The 16,115-nt window shown below is 45.7% G+C and overlaps 30 non-coding genes and 32 pseudogenes across 30 annotated transcripts; all 62 read left to right on the top strand.

Moving 5' to 3' along the window:
• Positions 1-45: 45 nt before the first annotated feature.
• On the top strand, positions 46-164 carry LOC132881248 (5S ribosomal RNA; annotated as a pseudogene).
• Positions 165-281: 117 nt separating this feature from the next.
• On the top strand, positions 282-400 carry LOC132876984 (5S ribosomal RNA). Its single transcript, XR_009652678.1, has one exon. It is a non-coding gene; the product is annotated as a 5S ribosomal RNA (ribosomal RNA).
• A 117-nt stretch (positions 401-517) lies between these two features.
• On the top strand, positions 518-636 carry LOC132876983 (5S ribosomal RNA). Its single transcript, XR_009652677.1, has one exon. It is a non-coding gene; the product is annotated as a 5S ribosomal RNA (ribosomal RNA).
• Positions 637-758: 122 nt separating this feature from the next.
• LOC132878332 (5S ribosomal RNA) lies at positions 759-877 on the top strand (annotated as a pseudogene).
• A 122-nt stretch (positions 878-999) lies between these two features.
• On the top strand, positions 1,000-1,118 carry LOC132876981 (5S ribosomal RNA). Its single transcript, XR_009652675.1, has one exon. It is a non-coding gene; the product is annotated as a 5S ribosomal RNA (ribosomal RNA).
• A 127-nt stretch (positions 1,119-1,245) lies between these two features.
• Positions 1,246-1,364, top strand: LOC132876980 (5S ribosomal RNA). The gene has a single exon (XR_009652674.1). It is a non-coding gene; the product is annotated as a 5S ribosomal RNA (ribosomal RNA).
• Positions 1,365-1,476: 112 nt separating this feature from the next.
• LOC132879689 (5S ribosomal RNA) lies at positions 1,477-1,595 on the top strand (annotated as a pseudogene).
• Positions 1,596-1,712: 117 nt separating this feature from the next.
• LOC132876979 (5S ribosomal RNA) lies at positions 1,713-1,831 on the top strand. The gene has a single exon (XR_009652673.1). It is a non-coding gene; the product is annotated as a 5S ribosomal RNA (ribosomal RNA).
• Positions 1,832-2,030: 199 nt separating this feature from the next.
• On the top strand, positions 2,031-2,149 carry LOC132880157 (5S ribosomal RNA; annotated as a pseudogene).
• A 117-nt stretch (positions 2,150-2,266) lies between these two features.
• LOC132878385 (5S ribosomal RNA) lies at positions 2,267-2,385 on the top strand (annotated as a pseudogene).
• Positions 2,386-2,497: 112 nt separating this feature from the next.
• On the top strand, positions 2,498-2,616 carry LOC132879688 (5S ribosomal RNA; annotated as a pseudogene).
• Positions 2,617-2,733: 117 nt separating this feature from the next.
• On the top strand, positions 2,734-2,852 carry LOC132878611 (5S ribosomal RNA; annotated as a pseudogene).
• Positions 2,853-2,974: 122 nt separating this feature from the next.
• On the top strand, positions 2,975-3,093 carry LOC132876978 (5S ribosomal RNA). Its single transcript, XR_009652672.1, has one exon. It is a non-coding gene; the product is annotated as a 5S ribosomal RNA (ribosomal RNA).
• Positions 3,094-3,533: 440 nt separating this feature from the next.
• LOC132880126 (5S ribosomal RNA) lies at positions 3,534-3,652 on the top strand. Its single transcript, XR_009653908.1, has one exon. It is a non-coding gene; the product is annotated as a 5S ribosomal RNA (ribosomal RNA).
• A 122-nt stretch (positions 3,653-3,774) lies between these two features.
• On the top strand, positions 3,775-3,893 carry LOC132878383 (5S ribosomal RNA; annotated as a pseudogene).
• Positions 3,894-4,005: 112 nt separating this feature from the next.
• LOC132879932 (5S ribosomal RNA) lies at positions 4,006-4,124 on the top strand (annotated as a pseudogene).
• Positions 4,125-4,298: 174 nt separating this feature from the next.
• On the top strand, positions 4,299-4,417 carry LOC132880155 (5S ribosomal RNA; annotated as a pseudogene).
• A 117-nt stretch (positions 4,418-4,534) lies between these two features.
• LOC132876505 (5S ribosomal RNA) lies at positions 4,535-4,653 on the top strand. Its single transcript, XR_009652220.1, has one exon. It is a non-coding gene; the product is annotated as a 5S ribosomal RNA (ribosomal RNA).
• A 122-nt stretch (positions 4,654-4,775) lies between these two features.
• Positions 4,776-4,894, top strand: LOC132878382 (5S ribosomal RNA; annotated as a pseudogene).
• A 112-nt stretch (positions 4,895-5,006) lies between these two features.
• Positions 5,007-5,125, top strand: LOC132879879 (5S ribosomal RNA; annotated as a pseudogene).
• A 117-nt stretch (positions 5,126-5,242) lies between these two features.
• Positions 5,243-5,361, top strand: LOC132876976 (5S ribosomal RNA). Its single transcript, XR_009652671.1, has one exon. It is a non-coding gene; the product is annotated as a 5S ribosomal RNA (ribosomal RNA).
• Positions 5,362-5,483: 122 nt separating this feature from the next.
• LOC132878652 (5S ribosomal RNA) lies at positions 5,484-5,602 on the top strand (annotated as a pseudogene).
• A 445-nt stretch (positions 5,603-6,047) lies between these two features.
• On the top strand, positions 6,048-6,166 carry LOC132876493 (5S ribosomal RNA). The gene has a single exon (XR_009652208.1). It is a non-coding gene; the product is annotated as a 5S ribosomal RNA (ribosomal RNA).
• A 122-nt stretch (positions 6,167-6,288) lies between these two features.
• LOC132878380 (5S ribosomal RNA) lies at positions 6,289-6,407 on the top strand (annotated as a pseudogene).
• Positions 6,408-6,521: 114 nt separating this feature from the next.
• LOC132881247 (5S ribosomal RNA) lies at positions 6,522-6,640 on the top strand (annotated as a pseudogene).
• A 117-nt stretch (positions 6,641-6,757) lies between these two features.
• Positions 6,758-6,876, top strand: LOC132876975 (5S ribosomal RNA). Its single transcript, XR_009652670.1, has one exon. It is a non-coding gene; the product is annotated as a 5S ribosomal RNA (ribosomal RNA).
• A 117-nt stretch (positions 6,877-6,993) lies between these two features.
• Positions 6,994-7,112, top strand: LOC132876974 (5S ribosomal RNA). The gene has a single exon (XR_009652669.1). It is a non-coding gene; the product is annotated as a 5S ribosomal RNA (ribosomal RNA).
• Positions 7,113-7,234: 122 nt separating this feature from the next.
• On the top strand, positions 7,235-7,353 carry LOC132879400 (5S ribosomal RNA; annotated as a pseudogene).
• A 122-nt stretch (positions 7,354-7,475) lies between these two features.
• On the top strand, positions 7,476-7,594 carry LOC132876973 (5S ribosomal RNA). Its single transcript, XR_009652668.1, has one exon. It is a non-coding gene; the product is annotated as a 5S ribosomal RNA (ribosomal RNA).
• A 127-nt stretch (positions 7,595-7,721) lies between these two features.
• On the top strand, positions 7,722-7,840 carry LOC132876972 (5S ribosomal RNA). Its single transcript, XR_009652667.1, has one exon. It is a non-coding gene; the product is annotated as a 5S ribosomal RNA (ribosomal RNA).
• Positions 7,841-7,952: 112 nt separating this feature from the next.
• Positions 7,953-8,071, top strand: LOC132879687 (5S ribosomal RNA; annotated as a pseudogene).
• A 117-nt stretch (positions 8,072-8,188) lies between these two features.
• On the top strand, positions 8,189-8,307 carry LOC132877792 (5S ribosomal RNA). The gene has a single exon (XR_009653459.1). It is a non-coding gene; the product is annotated as a 5S ribosomal RNA (ribosomal RNA).
• A 122-nt stretch (positions 8,308-8,429) lies between these two features.
• On the top strand, positions 8,430-8,548 carry LOC132878211 (5S ribosomal RNA; annotated as a pseudogene).
• A 122-nt stretch (positions 8,549-8,670) lies between these two features.
• On the top strand, positions 8,671-8,789 carry LOC132876971 (5S ribosomal RNA). The gene has a single exon (XR_009652666.1). It is a non-coding gene; the product is annotated as a 5S ribosomal RNA (ribosomal RNA).
• A 122-nt stretch (positions 8,790-8,911) lies between these two features.
• On the top strand, positions 8,912-9,030 carry LOC132876969 (5S ribosomal RNA). Its single transcript, XR_009652664.1, has one exon. It is a non-coding gene; the product is annotated as a 5S ribosomal RNA (ribosomal RNA).
• Positions 9,031-9,174: 144 nt separating this feature from the next.
• On the top strand, positions 9,175-9,293 carry LOC132880154 (5S ribosomal RNA; annotated as a pseudogene).
• A 117-nt stretch (positions 9,294-9,410) lies between these two features.
• Positions 9,411-9,529, top strand: LOC132878379 (5S ribosomal RNA; annotated as a pseudogene).
• Positions 9,530-9,641: 112 nt separating this feature from the next.
• Positions 9,642-9,760, top strand: LOC132879685 (5S ribosomal RNA; annotated as a pseudogene).
• Positions 9,761-9,877: 117 nt separating this feature from the next.
• Positions 9,878-9,996, top strand: LOC132878610 (5S ribosomal RNA; annotated as a pseudogene).
• Positions 9,997-10,118: 122 nt separating this feature from the next.
• Positions 10,119-10,237, top strand: LOC132876968 (5S ribosomal RNA). The gene has a single exon (XR_009652663.1). It is a non-coding gene; the product is annotated as a 5S ribosomal RNA (ribosomal RNA).
• A 425-nt stretch (positions 10,238-10,662) lies between these two features.
• On the top strand, positions 10,663-10,781 carry LOC132880011 (5S ribosomal RNA). The gene has a single exon (XR_009653897.1). It is a non-coding gene; the product is annotated as a 5S ribosomal RNA (ribosomal RNA).
• A 122-nt stretch (positions 10,782-10,903) lies between these two features.
• Positions 10,904-11,022, top strand: LOC132878378 (5S ribosomal RNA; annotated as a pseudogene).
• Positions 11,023-11,134: 112 nt separating this feature from the next.
• LOC132879930 (5S ribosomal RNA) lies at positions 11,135-11,253 on the top strand (annotated as a pseudogene).
• A 204-nt stretch (positions 11,254-11,457) lies between these two features.
• On the top strand, positions 11,458-11,576 carry LOC132880153 (5S ribosomal RNA; annotated as a pseudogene).
• Positions 11,577-11,693: 117 nt separating this feature from the next.
• Positions 11,694-11,812, top strand: LOC132876482 (5S ribosomal RNA). The gene has a single exon (XR_009652197.1). It is a non-coding gene; the product is annotated as a 5S ribosomal RNA (ribosomal RNA).
• Positions 11,813-11,934: 122 nt separating this feature from the next.
• On the top strand, positions 11,935-12,053 carry LOC132878595 (5S ribosomal RNA; annotated as a pseudogene).
• A 114-nt stretch (positions 12,054-12,167) lies between these two features.
• On the top strand, positions 12,168-12,286 carry LOC132881246 (5S ribosomal RNA; annotated as a pseudogene).
• A 117-nt stretch (positions 12,287-12,403) lies between these two features.
• LOC132876967 (5S ribosomal RNA) lies at positions 12,404-12,522 on the top strand. Its single transcript, XR_009652662.1, has one exon. It is a non-coding gene; the product is annotated as a 5S ribosomal RNA (ribosomal RNA).
• A 117-nt stretch (positions 12,523-12,639) lies between these two features.
• Positions 12,640-12,758, top strand: LOC132876966 (5S ribosomal RNA). Its single transcript, XR_009652661.1, has one exon. It is a non-coding gene; the product is annotated as a 5S ribosomal RNA (ribosomal RNA).
• Positions 12,759-12,880: 122 nt separating this feature from the next.
• Positions 12,881-12,999, top strand: LOC132878331 (5S ribosomal RNA; annotated as a pseudogene).
• Positions 13,000-13,121: 122 nt separating this feature from the next.
• On the top strand, positions 13,122-13,240 carry LOC132876965 (5S ribosomal RNA). The gene has a single exon (XR_009652660.1). It is a non-coding gene; the product is annotated as a 5S ribosomal RNA (ribosomal RNA).
• Positions 13,241-13,367: 127 nt separating this feature from the next.
• LOC132876963 (5S ribosomal RNA) lies at positions 13,368-13,486 on the top strand. The gene has a single exon (XR_009652658.1). It is a non-coding gene; the product is annotated as a 5S ribosomal RNA (ribosomal RNA).
• A 112-nt stretch (positions 13,487-13,598) lies between these two features.
• On the top strand, positions 13,599-13,717 carry LOC132879684 (5S ribosomal RNA; annotated as a pseudogene).
• Positions 13,718-13,834: 117 nt separating this feature from the next.
• Positions 13,835-13,953, top strand: LOC132877791 (5S ribosomal RNA). Its single transcript, XR_009653458.1, has one exon. It is a non-coding gene; the product is annotated as a 5S ribosomal RNA (ribosomal RNA).
• A 122-nt stretch (positions 13,954-14,075) lies between these two features.
• Positions 14,076-14,194, top strand: LOC132878210 (5S ribosomal RNA; annotated as a pseudogene).
• A 122-nt stretch (positions 14,195-14,316) lies between these two features.
• On the top strand, positions 14,317-14,435 carry LOC132876962 (5S ribosomal RNA). The gene has a single exon (XR_009652657.1). It is a non-coding gene; the product is annotated as a 5S ribosomal RNA (ribosomal RNA).
• A 122-nt stretch (positions 14,436-14,557) lies between these two features.
• LOC132876960 (5S ribosomal RNA) lies at positions 14,558-14,676 on the top strand. Its single transcript, XR_009652656.1, has one exon. It is a non-coding gene; the product is annotated as a 5S ribosomal RNA (ribosomal RNA).
• A 199-nt stretch (positions 14,677-14,875) lies between these two features.
• On the top strand, positions 14,876-14,994 carry LOC132880152 (5S ribosomal RNA; annotated as a pseudogene).
• A 122-nt stretch (positions 14,995-15,116) lies between these two features.
• On the top strand, positions 15,117-15,235 carry LOC132878033 (5S ribosomal RNA). The gene has a single exon (XR_009653687.1). It is a non-coding gene; the product is annotated as a 5S ribosomal RNA (ribosomal RNA).
• A 127-nt stretch (positions 15,236-15,362) lies between these two features.
• Positions 15,363-15,481, top strand: LOC132877927 (5S ribosomal RNA). Its single transcript, XR_009653586.1, has one exon. It is a non-coding gene; the product is annotated as a 5S ribosomal RNA (ribosomal RNA).
• Positions 15,482-15,680: 199 nt separating this feature from the next.
• Positions 15,681-15,799, top strand: LOC132879896 (5S ribosomal RNA; annotated as a pseudogene).
• A 117-nt stretch (positions 15,800-15,916) lies between these two features.
• LOC132876471 (5S ribosomal RNA) lies at positions 15,917-16,035 on the top strand. Its single transcript, XR_009652186.1, has one exon. It is a non-coding gene; the product is annotated as a 5S ribosomal RNA (ribosomal RNA).
• Positions 16,036-16,115: the final 80 nt, after the last annotated feature.

Genomic DNA, 16,115 nt, shown 5'->3' with positions numbered 1-16,115 from the left:
TGATCGCAAGGCAAGGCAAGAAAAACGGCACATTTCCAGACTATTGCTTATGTCCAAACCACTCTGACAATGCCTGATCCTGTCTGATCTGAGAAGCTAAACAGAGTTGGGCCTGTTTAGTACTTGAGTGGGAGACTGCCTAGTAATACCAGGTACTGTAAGCATTTTATTTTGTCTTCTTGCAGAAATCTGTTTGAATTTTCCTTCTGCTCGCAAGGCAAGAATTTTCCTTCTGGTCGCAAGGCAAGGCAAGAAAAACGGCACATTTCCAACTAACTGTTGCTTATGGCCAAACCACTCTGACAACGCCTGATCCCGTCTGATCTCAGAAGCTAAACAGAGTTGGGCCTGGTTAGTACTTGAGTGGGAGACTGCCTAGGAATACCAGGTACTGTAAGCATTTTATTTTGTCTTCTAGCAGAAATCTGTTTGAATTTTCCTTCTGCTCGCAAGGCAAGAATTTTCCTTCTGGGCGCAAGGCAAGGCAAGAAAAACGGCACATTTCCAACTAACTGTTGCTTATGGCCAAACCACTCTGACAACGCCTGATCCCGTCTGATCTCAGAAGCTAAACAGAGTTGGGCCTGGTTAGTACTTGAGTGGGAGACTGCCTAGGAATACCAGGTACTGTAAGCATTTTATTTTGTCTTCTTGCAGAAATCTGTTTGAATTTTCCTTCTGCTAGCAAGGCAATAATTTTCCTTCTGGGCGCAAGGCAAGGCAAGGCAAGAAAAACGGCACATTTCCAACTAACTGTTGCTTATGGCCAAACCACTCTGACATCGCCTGATCCCGTCTGATCTCAGAAGCTAAACAGAGTTGGGCCTGGTTAGTACTTGAGTGGGAGACTGAATAGGAATACCAGGTACTGTAAGCATTTTATTTTGTCTTCTAGCAGAAATCTGTTTGAATTTTCCTTCTGCTCGCAAGGCAAGAATTTTCCTTCTGGGCGCAAGGCAAGGCAAGGCAAGAAAAACGGCACATTTCCAACTAACTGTTGCTTATGGCCAAACCACTCTGACAACGCCTGATCCCGTCTGATCTCAGAAGCTAAACAGAGTTGGGCCTGGTTAGTACTTGAGTGGGAGACTGCCTAGGAATACCAGGTACTGTAAGCATTTTATTTTGTCTTCTTGCAGAAATCTGTTTGAATTTTCCTTCTGCTCGCAAGGCAAGAATTTTCCTTCTGGGCGCAAGGCAAGGCAAGGCAAGGCAAGAAAAACGGCACATTTCCAACTAACTGTTGCTTATGGCCAAACCACTCTGACAACGCCTGATCCCGTCTGATCTCAGAAGCTAAACAGAGTTGGGCCTGGTTAGTACTTGAGTGGGAGACTGCCTAGGAATACCAGGTACTGTAAGCATTTTATTTTGTCTTCTAGCAGAAATCTGTTTGAATTTTCCTTCTGGTCGCAAGGCAAGAATTTTCCTTCTGGGCGCAAGGCAAGAAAAATGGCACATTTCCAACAAGCTGTTGCTTACGGCCAAACCACTCTGACAACGCCTGATCCTGTCAGATCTCAGAAACTAAACAGAGTTGGGCCTGTTTAGTACTTGAGTGGGAGACTGCCTAGTAATACCAGGTACTGTAAGCATTTTATTTTGTCTTCTTGCAGAAATCTGTTTGAATTTTCCTTCTGCTCGCAAGGCAAGAATTTTCCTTCTGGTCGCAAGGCAAGGCAAGAAAAACGGCACATTTCCAACTAACTGTTGCTTATGGCCAAACCACTCTGACAACGCCTGATCCCGTCTGATCTCAGAAGCTAAACAGAGTTGGGCCTGGTTAGTACTTGAGTGGGAGACTGCCTAGGAATACCAGGTACTGTAAGCATTTTATTTTGTCTTCTTGCAGAAATCTGTTTGAATTTTCCTTCTGCTCGCAAGGCAAGAATTTTCCTTCTGGGCGCAAGGCAAGGCAAGGCAAGGCAAGGCAAGGCAAGGCAAGGCAAGGCAAGGCAAGGCAAGGCAAGGCAAGGCAAGGCAAGGCAAGGCAAGGCAAGGCAAGGCAAGGCGCACATTTCCAGACTGTTGTTTACGTCCAAACCACTCTGACAATGCCTGATCCTGTCTGATCTGAGAAGCTAAACAGAGTTGGGCCTGGTTAGTACTTGAGTGTGAGACTGCCTAGGAATACCAGGTACTGTAAGCATTTTATTTTGTCTCCTTGCAGAAATCTGTTTGAATTTTCCTTCTGCTCGCAAGGCAAGAATTTTCCTTCTGGGCGCAAGGCAAGGCAAGAAAAACGGCACATTTCCAACTAACTGTTGCTTATGGCCAAACCACTCTGACAACGCCTGATCCCGTCTGATGTCAGAAGCTAAACAGAGTTGGGCCTGGTTAGTACTTGAGTGGGAGACTGCCTAGGAATACCAGGTACTGTAAGCATTTTATTTTGTCTTCTTGCAGAAATCTGTTTGAATTTTCCTTCTGGTCGCAAGGCAAGAATTTTCCTTCTGATCGCAAGGCAAGAAAAATGGCACATTTCCAACAAGCTGTTGCTTACGGCCAAACCACTCTGACAACGCCTGATCCTGTCAGATCTCAGAAACTAAACAGAGTTGGGCCTGTTTAGTACTTGAGTGGGAGACTGCCTAGTAATACCAGGTACTGTAAGCATTTTATTTTGTCTTCTTGCAGAAATCTGTTTGAATTTTCCTTCTGCTCGCAAGGCAAGAATTTTCCTTCTGGTCGCAAGGCAAGGCAAGAAAAACGGCACATTTCCAACTAACTGTTGCTTATGGCCAAACCACTCTGACAACGCCTGATCCTGTCTGATCTCAGAAGCTAAACAGAGTTGGGCCTGGTTAGTACTTGAGTGGGAGACTGCCTAGGAATACCAGGTACTGTGAGCATTTTATTTTGTCTTCTTGCAGAAATCTGTTTGAATTTTCCTTCTGCTCGCAAGGCAAGAATTTTCCTTCTGGGCGCAAGGCAAGGCAAGGCAAGAAAAACGGCACATTTCCAACTAACTGTTGCTTATGGCCAAACCACTCTGACAACGCCTGATCCCGTCTGATCTCAGAAGCTAAACAGAGTTGGGCCTGGTTAGTACTTGAGTGGGAGACTGCCTAGGAATACCAGGTACTGTAAGCATTTTATTTTGTCTTCTTGCAGAAATCTGTTTGAATTTTCCTTCTGCTCGCAAGGCAAGAATTTTCCTTCTGGGCGCAAGGCAAGGCAAGGCAAGGCAAGGCAAGGCAAGGCAAGGCAAGGCAAGGCAAGGCAAGGCAAGGCAAGGCAAGGCAAGGCAAGGCAAGGCAAGGCAAGGCAAGGCAAGGTGCACATTTCCAGACTGTTGTTTACGTCCAAACCACTCTGACAATGCCTGATCCTGTCTGATCTGAGACGCTAAACAGAGTTGGGCCTGGTTAGTACTTGAGTGTGAGACTGCCTAGGAATACCAGGTACTGTAAGCATTTTATTTTGTCTCCTTGCAGAAATCTGTTTGAATTTTCCTTCTGCTCGCAAGGCAAGAATTTTCCTTCTGGTCGCAAGGCAAGGCAAGAAAAACGGCACATTTCCAACTAACTGTTGCTTACGGCCAAACCACTCTGACAACGCCTGATCCCGTCTGATCTCAGAAGCTAAACAGAGTTGGGCCTGGGTAGTACTTGAGTGGGAGACTGCCTAGGAATACCAGGTACTGTAAGCATTTTATTTTGTCTTCTAGCAGAAATCTGTTTGAATTTTCCTTCTGCTCGCAAGGCAAGAATTTTCCTTCTGGGCGCAAGGCAAGGCAAGGCAAGAAAAACGGCACATTTCCAACTAACTGTTGCTTATGGCCAAACCACTCTGACAACGCCTGATCCCGTCTGATGTCAGAAGCTAAACAGAGTTGGGCCTGGTTAGTACTTGAGTGGGAGACTGCCTAGGAATACCAGGTACTGTAAGCATTTTATTTTGTCTTCTTGCAGAAATCTGTTTGAATTTTCCTTCTGGTCGCAAGGCAAGAATTTTCCTTCTGATCGCAAGGCAAGAAAAATGGCACATTTCCAACAAGCTGTTGCTTACGGCCAAACCACTCTAACAACGCCTGATCCTGTCAGATCTCAGAAACTAAACAGAGTTGGGCCTGTTTAGTACTTGAGTGGGAGACTGCCTAGTAATACCAGGTACTGTAAGCATTTTATTTTGTCTTCTTGCAGAAATCTGTTTGAATTTTCCTTCTGCTCGCAAGGCAAGAATTTTCCTTCTGGGCGCAAGGCAAGGCAAGGCAAGGCAAGGCAAGGCAAGGCAAGGCAAGGCAAGGCAAGGCAAGGCAAGGCAAGGCAAGGCAAGGCGCACATTTCCAGACTGTTGTTTACGTCCAAACCACTCTGACAATGCCTGATCCTGTCTGATCTGAGAAGCTAAACAGAGTTGGGCCTGGTTAGTACTTGAGTGTGAGACTGCCTAGGAATACCAGGTACTGTAAGCATTTTATTTTGTCTCCTTGCAGAAATCTGTTTGAATTTTCCTTCTGCTCGCAAGGCAAGAATTTTACTTCTGGTCGCAAGGCAAGGCAAGAAAAACGGCACATTTCCAACTAACTGTTGCTTACGGCCAAACCACTCTGACAACGCCTGATCCCGTCTGATCTCAGAAGCTAAACAGAGTTGGGCCTGGTTAGTACTTGAGTGGGAGACTGCCTAGGAATACCAGGTACTGTAAGCATTTTATTTTGTCTTCTAGCAGAAATCTGTTTGAATTTTCCTTCTGCTCGCAAGGCAAGAATTTTCCTTCTGGGCGCAAGGCAAGGCAAGGCAAGAAAAACGGCACATTTCCAACTAACTGTTGCTTATGGCCAAACCACTCTGACAACGCCTGATCCCGTCTGATGTCAGAAGCTAAACAGAGTTGGGCCTGGTTAGTACTTGAGTGGGAGACTGCCTAGGAATACCAGGTACTGTAAGCATTTTATTTTGTCTTCTTGCAGAAATCTGTTTGAATTTTCCTTCTGGTCGCAAGGCAAGAATTTTCCTTCTGATCGCAAGGCAAGAAAAATGGCACATTTCCAACAAGCTGTTGCTTACGGCCAAACCACTCTGACAACGCCTGATCCTGTCAGATCTCAGAAACTAAACAGAGTTGGGCCTGTTTAGTACTTGAGTGGGAGACTGACTAGTAATACCAGGTACTGTAAGCATTTTATTTTGTCTTCTTGCAGTAATCTGTTTGAATTTTCCTTCTGCTCGCAAGGCAAGAATTTTCCTTCTGGTCGCAAGGCAAGGCAAGAAAAACGGCACATTTCCAACTAACTGTTGCTTATGGCCAAACCACTCTGACAACGCCTGATCCCGTCTGATCTCAGAAGCTAAACAGAGTTGGGCCTGGTTAGTACTTGAGTGGGAGACTGCCTAGGAATACCAGGTACTGTAAGCATTTTATTTTGTCTTCTAGCAGAAATCTGTTTGAATTTTCCTTCTGCTGGCAAGGCAAGAATTTTCCTTCTGGGCGCAAGGCAAGGCAAGGCAAGAAAAACGGCACATTTCCAACTAACTGTTGCTTATGGCCAAACCACTCTAACAACGCCTGATCCCGTCTGATCTCAGAAGCTAAACAGAGTTGGGCTTGGTTAGTACTTGAGTGGGAGACTGCCTAGGAATACCAGGTACTGTAAGCATTTTATTTTGTCTTCTTGCAGAAATCTGTTTGAATTTTCCTTCTGCTCGCAAGGCAAGAATTTTCCTTCTGGGCGCAAGGCAAGGCAAGGCAAGGCAAGGCAAGGCAAGGCAAGGCAAGGCAAGGCAAGGCAAGGCAAGGCAAGGCAAGGCAAGGCAAGGCAAGGCAAGGCAAGGCAAGGCAAGGCAAGGCACACATTTCCAGACTGTTGTTTACGTCCAAACCACTCTGACAATGCCTGATCCTGTCTGATCTGAGAAGCTAAACAGAGTTGGGCCTGGTTAGTACTTGAGTGTGAGACTGCCTAGGAATACCAAGTACTGTAAGCATTTTATTTTGTCTCCTTGCAGAAATCTGTTTGAATTTTCCTTCTGCTCGCAAGGCAAGAATTTTCCTTCTGGTCGCAAGGCAAGGCAAGAAAAACGGCACATTTCCAACTAACTGTTGCTTACGGCCAAACCACTCTGACAACGCCTGATCCCGTCTGATCTCAGAAGCTAAACAGAGTTGGGCCTGGTTAGTACTTGAGTGGGAGACTGCCTAGGAATACCAGGTACTGTAAGCATTTTATTTTGTCTTCTAGCAGAAATCTGTTTGAATTTTCCTTCTGCTCGCAAGGCAAGAATTTTCCTTCTGGGCGCAAGGCAAGGCAAGGCAAGAAAAACGGCACATTTCCAACTAACTGTTGCTTATGGCCAAACCACTCTGACAACGCCTGATCCCGTCTGATGTCAGAAGCTAAACAGAGTTGGGCCTGGTTAGTACTTGAGTGGGAGACTGCCTAGGAATACCAGGTACTGTAAGCATTTTATTTTGTCTTCTTGCAGAAATCTGTTTGAATTTTCCTTCTGGTCACAAGGCAAGAATTTTCCTTCTGATCGCAAGGCAAGGCAAGAAAAACGGCACATTTCCAGACTATTGCTTATGTCCAAACCACTCTGACAATGCCTGATCCTGTCTGATCTGAGAAGCTAAACAGAGTTGGGCCTGTTTAGTACTTGAGTGGGAGACTGCCTAGTAATACCAGGTACTGTAAGCATTTTATTTTGTCTTCTTGCAGAAATCTGTTTGAATTTTCCTTCTGCTCGCAAGGCAAGAATTTTCCTTCTGGTCGCAAGGCAAGGCAAGAAAAACGGCACATTTCCAACTAACTGTTGCTTATGGCCAAACCACTCTGACAACGCCTGATCCCGTCTGATCTCAGAAGCTAAACAGAGTTGGGCCTGGTTAGTACTTGAGTGGGAGACTGCCTAGGAATACCAGGTACTGTAAGCATTTTATTTTGTCTTCTAGCAGAAATCTGTTTGAATTTTCCTTCTGCTCGCAAGGCAAGAATTTTCCTTCTGGGCGCAAGGCAAGGCAAGAAAAACGGCACATTTCCAACTAACTGTTGCTTATGGCCAAACCACTCTGACAACGCCTGATCCCGTCTGATCTCAGAAGCTAAACAGAGTTGGGCCTGGTTAGTACTTGAGTGGGAGACTGCCTAGGAATACCAGGTACTGTAAGCATTTTATTTTGTCTTCTTGCAGAAATCTGTTTGAATTTTCCTTCTGCTCGCAAGGCAAGAATTTTCCTTCTGGGCGCAAGGCAAGGCAAGGCAAGAAAAACGGCACATTTCCAACTAACTGTTGCTTATGGCCAAACCACTCTGACATCGCCTGATCCCGTCTGATCTCAGAAACTAAACAGAGTTGGGCCTGGTTAGTACTAGAGTGGGAGACTGAATAGGAATACCAGGTACTGTAAGCATTTTATTTTGTCTTCTAGCAGAAATCTGTTTGAATTTTCCTTCTGCTCGCAAGGCAAGAATTTTCCTTCTGGGCGCAAGGCAAGGCAAGGCAAGAAAAACGGCACATTTCCAACTAACTGTTGCTTATGGCCAAACCACTCTGACAACGCCTGATCCCGTCTGATCTCAGAAGCTAAACAGAGTTGGGCCTGGTTAGTACTTGAGTGGGAGACTGCCTAGGAATACCAGGTACTGTAAGCATTTTATTTTGTCTTCTTGCAGAAATCTGTTTGAATTTTCCTTCTGCTCGCAAGGCAAGAATTTTCCTTCTGGGCGCAAGGCAAGGCAAGGCAAGGCAAGAAAAACGGCACATTTCCAACTAACTGTTGCTTATGGCCAAACCACTCTGACAACGCCTGATCCCGTCTGATCTCAGAAGCTAAACAGAGTTGGGCCTGGTTAGTACTTGAGTGGGAGACTGCCTAGGAATACCAGGTACTGTAAGCATTTTATTTTGTCTTCTAGCAGAAATCTGTTTGAATTTTCCTTCTGGTCGCAAGGCAAGAATTTTCCTTCTGGGCGCAAGGCAAGAAAAATGGCACATTTCCAACAAGCTGTTGCTTACGGCCAAACCACTCTGACAACGCCTGATCCTGTCAGATCTCAGAAACTAAACAGAGTTGGGCCTGTTTAGTACTTGAGTGGGAGACTGCCTAGTAATACCAGGTACTGTAAGCATTTTATTTTGTCTTCTTGCAGAAATCTGTTTGAATTTTCCTTCTGCTCGCAAGGCAAGAATTTTCCTTCTGGTCGCAAGGCAAGGCAAGAAAAACGGCACATTTCCAACTAACTGCTGCTTATGGCCAAACCACTCTGACAACGCCTGATCCCGTCTGATCTCAGAAGCTAAACAGAGTTGGGCCTGGATAGTACTTGAGTGGGAGACTGCCTAGGAATACCAGGTACTGTAAGCATTTTATTTTGTCTTCTAGCAGAAATCTGTTTGAATTTTCCTTCTGCTCGCAAGGCAAGAATTTTCCTTCTGGGCGCAAGGCAAGGCAAGGCAAGAAAAACGGCACATTTCCAACTCACTGTTGCTTATGGCCAAACCACTCTGACAACGCCTGATCCCGTCTGATCTCAGAAGCTAAACAGAGTTAGGCCTGGTTAGTACTTGAGTGGGAGACTGCCTAGGAATACCAGGTACTGTAAGCATTTTATTTTGTCTTCTTGCAGAAATCTGTTTGAATTTTCCTTCTGCTCGCAAGGCAAGAATTTTCCTTCTGGTCGCAAGGCAAGGCAAGGCAAGAAAAACGGCACATTTCCAACTAACTGTTGCTTATGGCCAAACCACTCTGACAACGCCTGATCCCGTCTGATCTCAGAAGCTAAACAGAGTTGGGCCTGGTTAGTACTTGAGTGGGAGACTGCCTAGGAATACCAGGTACTGTAAGCATTTTATTTTGTCTTCTAGCAGAAATCTGTTTGAATTTTCCTTCTGCTCGCAAGGCAAGAATTTTCCTTCTGGGCGCAAGGCAAGGCAAGGCAAGAAAAACGACACATTTCCAACTAACTGTTGCTTATGGCCAAACCACTCTGACAACGCCTGATCCCGTCTGATCTCAGAAGCTAAACAGAGTTGGGCCTGGTTAGTACTTGAGTGGGAGACTGCCTAGGAATACCAGGTACTGTAAGCATTTTATTTTGTCTTCTTGCAGAAATCTGTTTGAATTTTCCTTCTGCTCGCAAGGCAAGAATTTTCCTTCTGGGCGCAAGGCAAGGCAAGGCAAGGCAAGGCAAGGCAAGGCAAGGCAAGGCAAGGCACACATTTCCAGACTGTTGTTTACGTCCAAACCACTCTGACAATGCCTGATCCTGTCTGATCTGAGAAGCTAAACAGAGTTGGGCCTGGTTAGTACTTGAGTGTGAGACTGCCTAGGAATACCAGGTACTGTAAGCATTTTATTTTGTCTCCTTGCAGAAATCTGTTTGAATTTTCCTTCTGCTCGCAAGGCAAGAATTTTCCTTCTGGGCGCAAGGCAAGGCAAGAAAAACGGCACATTTCCAACTAACTGTTGCTTATGGCCAAACCACTCTGACAACGCCTGATCCCGTCTGATGTCAGAAGCTAAACAGAGTTGGGCCTGGTTAGTACTTGAGTGGGAGACTGCCTAGGAATACCAGGTACTGTAAGCATTTTATTTTGTCTTCTTGCAGAAATCTGTTTGAATTTTCCTTCTGGTCGCAAGGCAAGAATTTTCCTTCTGATCGCAAGGCAAGAAAAATGGCACATTTCCAACAAGCTGTTGCTTACGGCCAAACCACTCTGACAACGCCTGATCCTGTCAGATCTCAGAAACTAAACAGAGTTGGGCCTGTTTAGTACTTGAGTGGGAGACTGCCTAGTAATACCAGGTACTGTAAGCATTTTATTTTGTCTTCTTGCAGAAATCTGTTTGAATTTTCCTTCTGCTCGCAAGGCAAGAATTTTCCTTCTGGTCGCAAGGCAAGGCAAGAAAAACGGCACATTTCCAACTAACTGTTGCTTATGGCCAAACCACTCTGACAACGCCTGATCCTGTCTGATCTCAGAAGCTAAACAGAGTTGGGCCTGGTTAGTACTTGAGTGGGAGACTGCCTAGGAATACCAGGTACTGTGAGCATTTTATTTTGTCTTCTTGCAGAAATCTGTTTGAATTTTCCTTCTGCTCGCAAGGCAAGAATTTTCCTTCTGGGCGCAAGGCAAGGCAAGGCAAGAAAAACGGCACATTTCCAACTAACTGTTGCTTATGGCCAAACCACTCTGACAACGCCTGATCCCGTCTGATCTCAGAAGCTAAACAGAGTTGGGCCTGGTTAGTACTTGAGTGGGAGACTGCCTAGGAATACCAGGTACTGTAAGCATTTTATTTTGTCTTCTTGCAGAAATCTGTTTGAATTTTCCTTCTGCTCGCAAGGCAAGAATTTTCCTTCTGGGCGCAAGGCAAGGCAAGGCAAGGCAAGGCAAGGCAAGGCAAGGCAAGGCAAGGCAAGGCAAGGCAAGGCAAGGCAAGGCAAGGCAAGGCAAGGCAAGGCGCACATTTCCAGACTGTTGTTTACGTCCAAACCACTCTGACAATGCCTGATCCTGTCTGATCTGAGACGCTAAACAGAGTTGGGCCTGGTTAGTACTTGAGTGTGAGACTGCCTAGGAATACCAGGTACTGTAAGCATTTTATTTTGTCTCCTTGCAGAAATCTGTTTGAATTTTCCTTCTGCTCGCAAGGCAAGAATTTTCCTTCTGGTCGCAAGGCAAGGCAAGAAAAACGGCACATTTCCAACTAACTGTTGCTTACGGCCAAACCACTCTGACAACGCCTGATCCCGTCTGATCTCAGAAGCTAAACAGAGTTGGGCCTGGGTAGTACTTGAGTGGGAGACTGCCTAGGAATACCAGGTACTGTAAGCATTTTATTTTGTCTTCTAGCAGAAATCTGTTTGAATTTTCCTTCTGCTCGCAAGGCAAGAATTTTCCTTCTGGGCGCAAGGCAAGGCAAGGCAAGAAAAACGGCACATTTCCAACTAACTGTTGCTTATGGCCAAACCACTCTGACAACGCCTGATCCCGTCTGATGTCAGAAGCTAAACAGAGTTGGGCCTGGTTAGTACTTGAGTGGGAGACTGCCTAGGAATACCAGGTACTGTAAGCATTTTATTTTGTCTTCTTGCAGAAATCTGTTTGAATTTTCCTTCTGGTCGCAAGGCAAGAATTTTCCTTCTGATCGCAAGGCAAGAAAAATGGCACATTTCCAACAAGCTGTTGCTTACGGCCAAACCACTCTAACAACGCCTGATCCTGTCAGATCTCAGAAACTAAACAGAGTTGGGCCTGTTTAGTACTTGAGTGGGAGACTGCCTAGTAATACCAGGTACTGTAAGCATTTTATTTTGTCTTCTTGCAGAAATCTGTTTGAATTTTCCTTCTGCTCGCAAGGCAAGAATTTTCCTTCTGGGCGCAAGGCAAGGCAAGGCAAGGCAAGGCAAGGCAAGGCAAGGCAAGGCAAGGCAAGGCAAGGCAAGGCAAGGCAAGGCAAGGCAAGGCAAGGCAAGGCAAGGCAAGGCAAGGCGCACATTTCCAGACTGTTGTTTACGTCCAAACCACTCTGACAATGCCTGATCCTGTCTGATCTGAGAAGCTAAACAGAGTTGGGCCTGGTTAGTACTTGAGTGTGAGACTGCCTAGGAATACCAGGTACTGTAAGCATTTTATTTTGTCTCCTTGCAGAAATCTGTTTGAATTTTCCTTCTGCTCGCAAGGCAAGAATTTTCCTTCTGGTCGCAAGGCAAGGCAAGAAAAACGGCACATTTCCAACTAACTGTTGCTTACGGCCAAACCACTCTGACAACGCCTGATCCCGTCTGATCTCAGAAGCTAAACAGAGTTGGGCCTGGTTAGTACTTGAGTGGGAGACTGCCTAGGAATACCAGGTACTGTAAGCATTTTATTTTGTCTTCTAGCAGAAATCTGTTTGAATTTTCCTTCTGCTCGCAAGGCAAGAATTTTCCTTCTGGGCGCAAGGCAAGGCAAGGCAAGAAAAACGGCACATTTCCAACTAACTGTTGCTTATGGCCAAACCACTCTGACAACGCCTGATCCCGTCTGATGTCAGAAGCTAAACAGAGTTGGGCCTGGTTAGTACTTGAGTGGGAGACTGCCTAGGAATACCTGGTACTGTAAGCATTTTATTTTGTCTTCTTGCAGAAATCTGTTTGAATTTTCCTTCTGGTCGCAAGGCAAGAATTTGGCTTCTGATCGCAAGGCAAGGCAAGAAAAACGGCACATTTCCAGACTATTGCTTATGTCCAAACCACTCTGACAATGCCTGATCCTGTCTGATCTGAGAAGCTAAACAGAGTTGGGCCTGTTTAGTACTTGAGTGGGAGACTGCCTAGTAATACCAGGTACTGTAAGCATTTTATTTTGTCTTCTTGCAGAAATCTGTTTGAATTTTCCTTCTGCTCGCAAGGCAAGAATTTTCCTTCTGGTCGCAAGGCAAGGCAAGAAAAACGGCACATTTCCAACTAACTGTTGCTTATGGCCAAACCACTCTGACAACGCCTGATCCCGTCTGATCTCAGAAGCTAAACAGAGTTGGGCCTGGTTAGTACTTGAGTGGGAGACTGCCTAGGAATACCAGGTACTGTAAGCATTTTATTTTGTCTTCTAGCAGAAATCTGTTTGAATTTTCCTTCTGCTCGCAAGGCAAGAATTTTCCTTCTGGGCGCAAGGCAAGGCAAGAAAAACGGCACATTTCCAACTAACTGTTGCTTATGGCCAAACCACTCTGACAACGCCTGATCCCGTCTGATCTCAGAAGCTAAACAGAGTTGGGCCTGGTTAGTACTTGAGTGGGAGACTGCCTAGGAATACCAGGTACTGTAAGCATTTTATTTTGTCTTCTTGCAGAAATCTGTTTGAATTTTCCTTCTGCTCGCAAGGCAAGAATTTTCCTTCTGGGCGCAAGGCAAGGCAAGGCAAGAAAAACGGCACATTTCCAACTAACTGTTGCTTATGGCCAAACCACTCTGACATCGCCTGATCCCGTCTGATCTCAGAAGCTAAACAGAGTTGGGCCTGGTTAGTACTTGAGTGGGAGACTGAATAGGAATACCAGGTACTGTAAGCATTTTATTTTGTCTTCTAGCAGAAATCTGTTTGAATTTTCCTTCTGCTCGCAAGGCAAGAATTTTCCTTCTGGGCGCAAGGCAAGGCAAGGCAAGAAAAACGGCACATTTCCAACTAACTGTTGCTTATGGCCAAACCACTCTGACAACGCCTGATCCCGTCTGATCTCAGAAGCTAAACAGAGTTGGGCCTGGTTAGTACTTGAGTGGGAGACTGCCTAGGAATACCAGGTACTGTAAGCATTTTATTTTGTCTTCTTGCAGAAATCTGTTTGAATTTTCCTTCTGCTCGCAAGGCAAGAATTTTCCTTCTGGGCGCAAGGCAAGGCAAGGCAAGGCAAGAAAAACGGCACATTTCCAACTAACTGTTGCTTATGGCCAAACCACTCTGACAACGCCTGATCCCGTCTGATCTCAGAAGCTAAACAGAGTTGGGCCTGGTTAGTACTTGAGTGGGAGACTGCCTAGGAATACCAGGTACTGTAAGCATTTTATTTTGTCTTCTAGCAGAAATCTGTTTGAATTTTCCTTCTGGTCGCAAGGCAAGAATTTTCCTTCTGGGTGCAAGGCAAGAAAAATGGCACATTTCCAACAAGCTGTTGCTTACGGCCAAACCACTCTGACAACGCCTGATCCTGTCAGATCTCAGAAACTAAACAGAGTTGGGCCTGTTTAGTACTTGAGTGGGAGACTGCCTAGTAATACCAGGTACTGTAAGCATTTTATTTTGTCTTCTTGCAGAAATCTGTTTGAATTTTCCTTCTGCTCGCAAGGCAAGAATTTTCCTTCTGGTCGCAAGGCAAGGCAAGAAAAACGGCACATTTCCAACTAACTGCTGCTTATGGCCAAACCACTCTGACAACGCCTGATCCCGTCTGATCTCAGAAGCTAAACAGAGTTGGGCCTGGATAGTACTTGAGTGGGAGACTGCCTAGGAATACCAGGTACTGTAAGCATTTTATTTTGTCTTCTAGCAGAAATCTGTTTGAATTTTCCTTCTGCTCGCAAGGCAAGAATTTTCCTTCTGGGCGCAAGGCAAGGCAAGGCAAGAAAAACGGCACATTTCCAACTCACTGTTGCTTATGGCCAAACCACTCTGACAACGCCTGATCCCGTCTGATCTCAGAAGCTAAACAGAGTTAGGCCTGGTTAGTACTTGAGTGGGAGACTGCCTAGGAATACCAGGTACTGTAAGCATTTTATTTTGTCTTCTTGCAGAAATCTGTTTGAATTTTCCTTCTGCTCGCAAGGCAAGAATTTTCCTTCTGGTCGCAAGGCAAGGCAAGGCAAGAAAAACGGCACATTTCCAACTAGCTGTTGCTTATGGCCAAACCACTCTGACAACGCCTGATCCCGTCTGATCTCAGAAGCTAAACAGAGTTGGGCCTGGTTAGTACTTGAGTGGGAGACTGCCTAGGAATACCAGGTACTGTAAGCATTTTATTTTGTCTTCTAGCAGAAATCTGTTTGAATTTTCCTTCTGCTCGCAAGGCAAGAATTTTCCTTCTGGGCGCAAGGCAAGGCAAGGCAAGAAAAACGACACATTTCCAACTAACTGTTGCTTATGGCCAAACCACTCTGACAACGCCTGATCCCGTCTGATCTCAGAAGCTAAACAGAGTTGGGCCTGGTTAGTACTTGAGTGGGAGACTGCCTAGGAATACCAGGTACTGTAAGCATTTTATTTTGTCTTCTTGCAGAAATCTGTTTGAATTTTCCTTCTGCTCGCAAGGCAAGAATTTTCCTTCTGGGCGCAAGGCAAGGCAAGGCAAGGCAAGGCAAGGCAAGGCAAGGCAAGGCAAGGCAAGGCAAGGCAAGGCAAGGCAAGGCAAGGCAAGGCAAGGCAAGGCAAGGCAAGGCGCACATTTCCAGACTGTTGTTTACGTCCAAACCACTCTGACAATGCCTGATCCTGTCTGATCTGAGAAGCTAAACAGAGTTGGGCCTGGTTAGTACTTGAGTGTGAGACTGCCTAGGAATACCAGGTACTGTAAGCATTTTATTTTGTCTCCTTGCAGAAATCTGTTTGAATTTTCCTTCTGGTCGCAAGGCAAGAATTTTCCTTCTGGGCGCAAGGCAAGGCAAGGCAAGAAAAACGGCACATTTCCAACTAACTGTTGCTTATGGCCAAACCACTCTGACAACGCCTGATCCCGTCTGATCTCAGAAGCTAAACAGAGTTGGGCCTGGTTAGTACTTGAGTGGGAGCCTGCCTAGGAATACCAGGTACTGTAAGCATTTTATTTTGTCTTCTAGCAGAAATCTGTTTGAATTTTCCTTCTGCTCACAAGGCAAGAATTTTCCTTCTGGGCGCAAGGCAAGGCAAGGCAAGGCAAGAAAAACGGCACATTTCCAACTAACTGTTGCTTATGGCCAAACCACTCTGACAACGCCTGATCCCGTCTGATCTCAGAAGCTAAACAGAGTTGGGCCTGGTTAGTACTTGAGTGGGAGACTGCCTCGGAATACCAGGTACTGTAAGCATTTTATTTTGTCTTCTTGCAGAAATCTGTTTGAATTTTCCTTCTGCTCGCAAGGCAAGAATTTTCCTTCTGGGCGCAAGGCAAGGCAAGGCAAGGCAAGGCAAGGCAAGGCAAGGCAAGGCAAGGCAAGGCAAGGCAAGGCAAGGCAAGGCAAGGCAAGGCAAGGCAAGGCAAGGCAAGGCGCACATTTCCAGACTGTTGTTTACGTCCAAACCACTCTGACAATGCCTGATCCTGTCTGATCTGAGAAGCTAAACAGAGTTGGGCCTGGTTAGTACTTGAGTGGGAGACTGCCTAGGAATACCAGGTACTGTAAGCATTTTATTTTGTCTCCTTGCAGAAATCTGTTTGAATTTTCCTTCTGCTCGCAAGGCAAGAATTTTCCTTCTGGTCGCAAGGCAAGGCAAGAAAAACGGCACATTTCCAACTAACTGTTGCTTACGGCCAAACCACTCTGACAACGCCTGATCCCGTCTGATCTCAGAAGCTAAACAGAGTTGGGCCTGGTTAGTACTTGAGTGGGAGACTGCCTAGGAATACCAGGTACTGTAAGCATTTTATTTTGTCTTCTAGCAGAAATCTGTTTGAATTTTCCTTCTGCTCGCAAGGCAAGAATTTTCCTTCTGGGCGCAAGG

Source organism: Neoarius graeffei, assembly GCF_027579695.1.
Source record: "Neoarius graeffei isolate fNeoGra1 chromosome 18 unlocalized genomic scaffold, fNeoGra1.pri SUPER_18_unloc_1, whole genome shotgun sequence".
Taxonomy (NCBI): Eukaryota; Metazoa; Chordata; class Actinopteri; order Siluriformes; family Ariidae; genus Neoarius; species Neoarius graeffei.
Note: the sequence above shows the minus strand (reverse complement) of the source record. Positions and strands in the feature narration are given on the sequence as shown.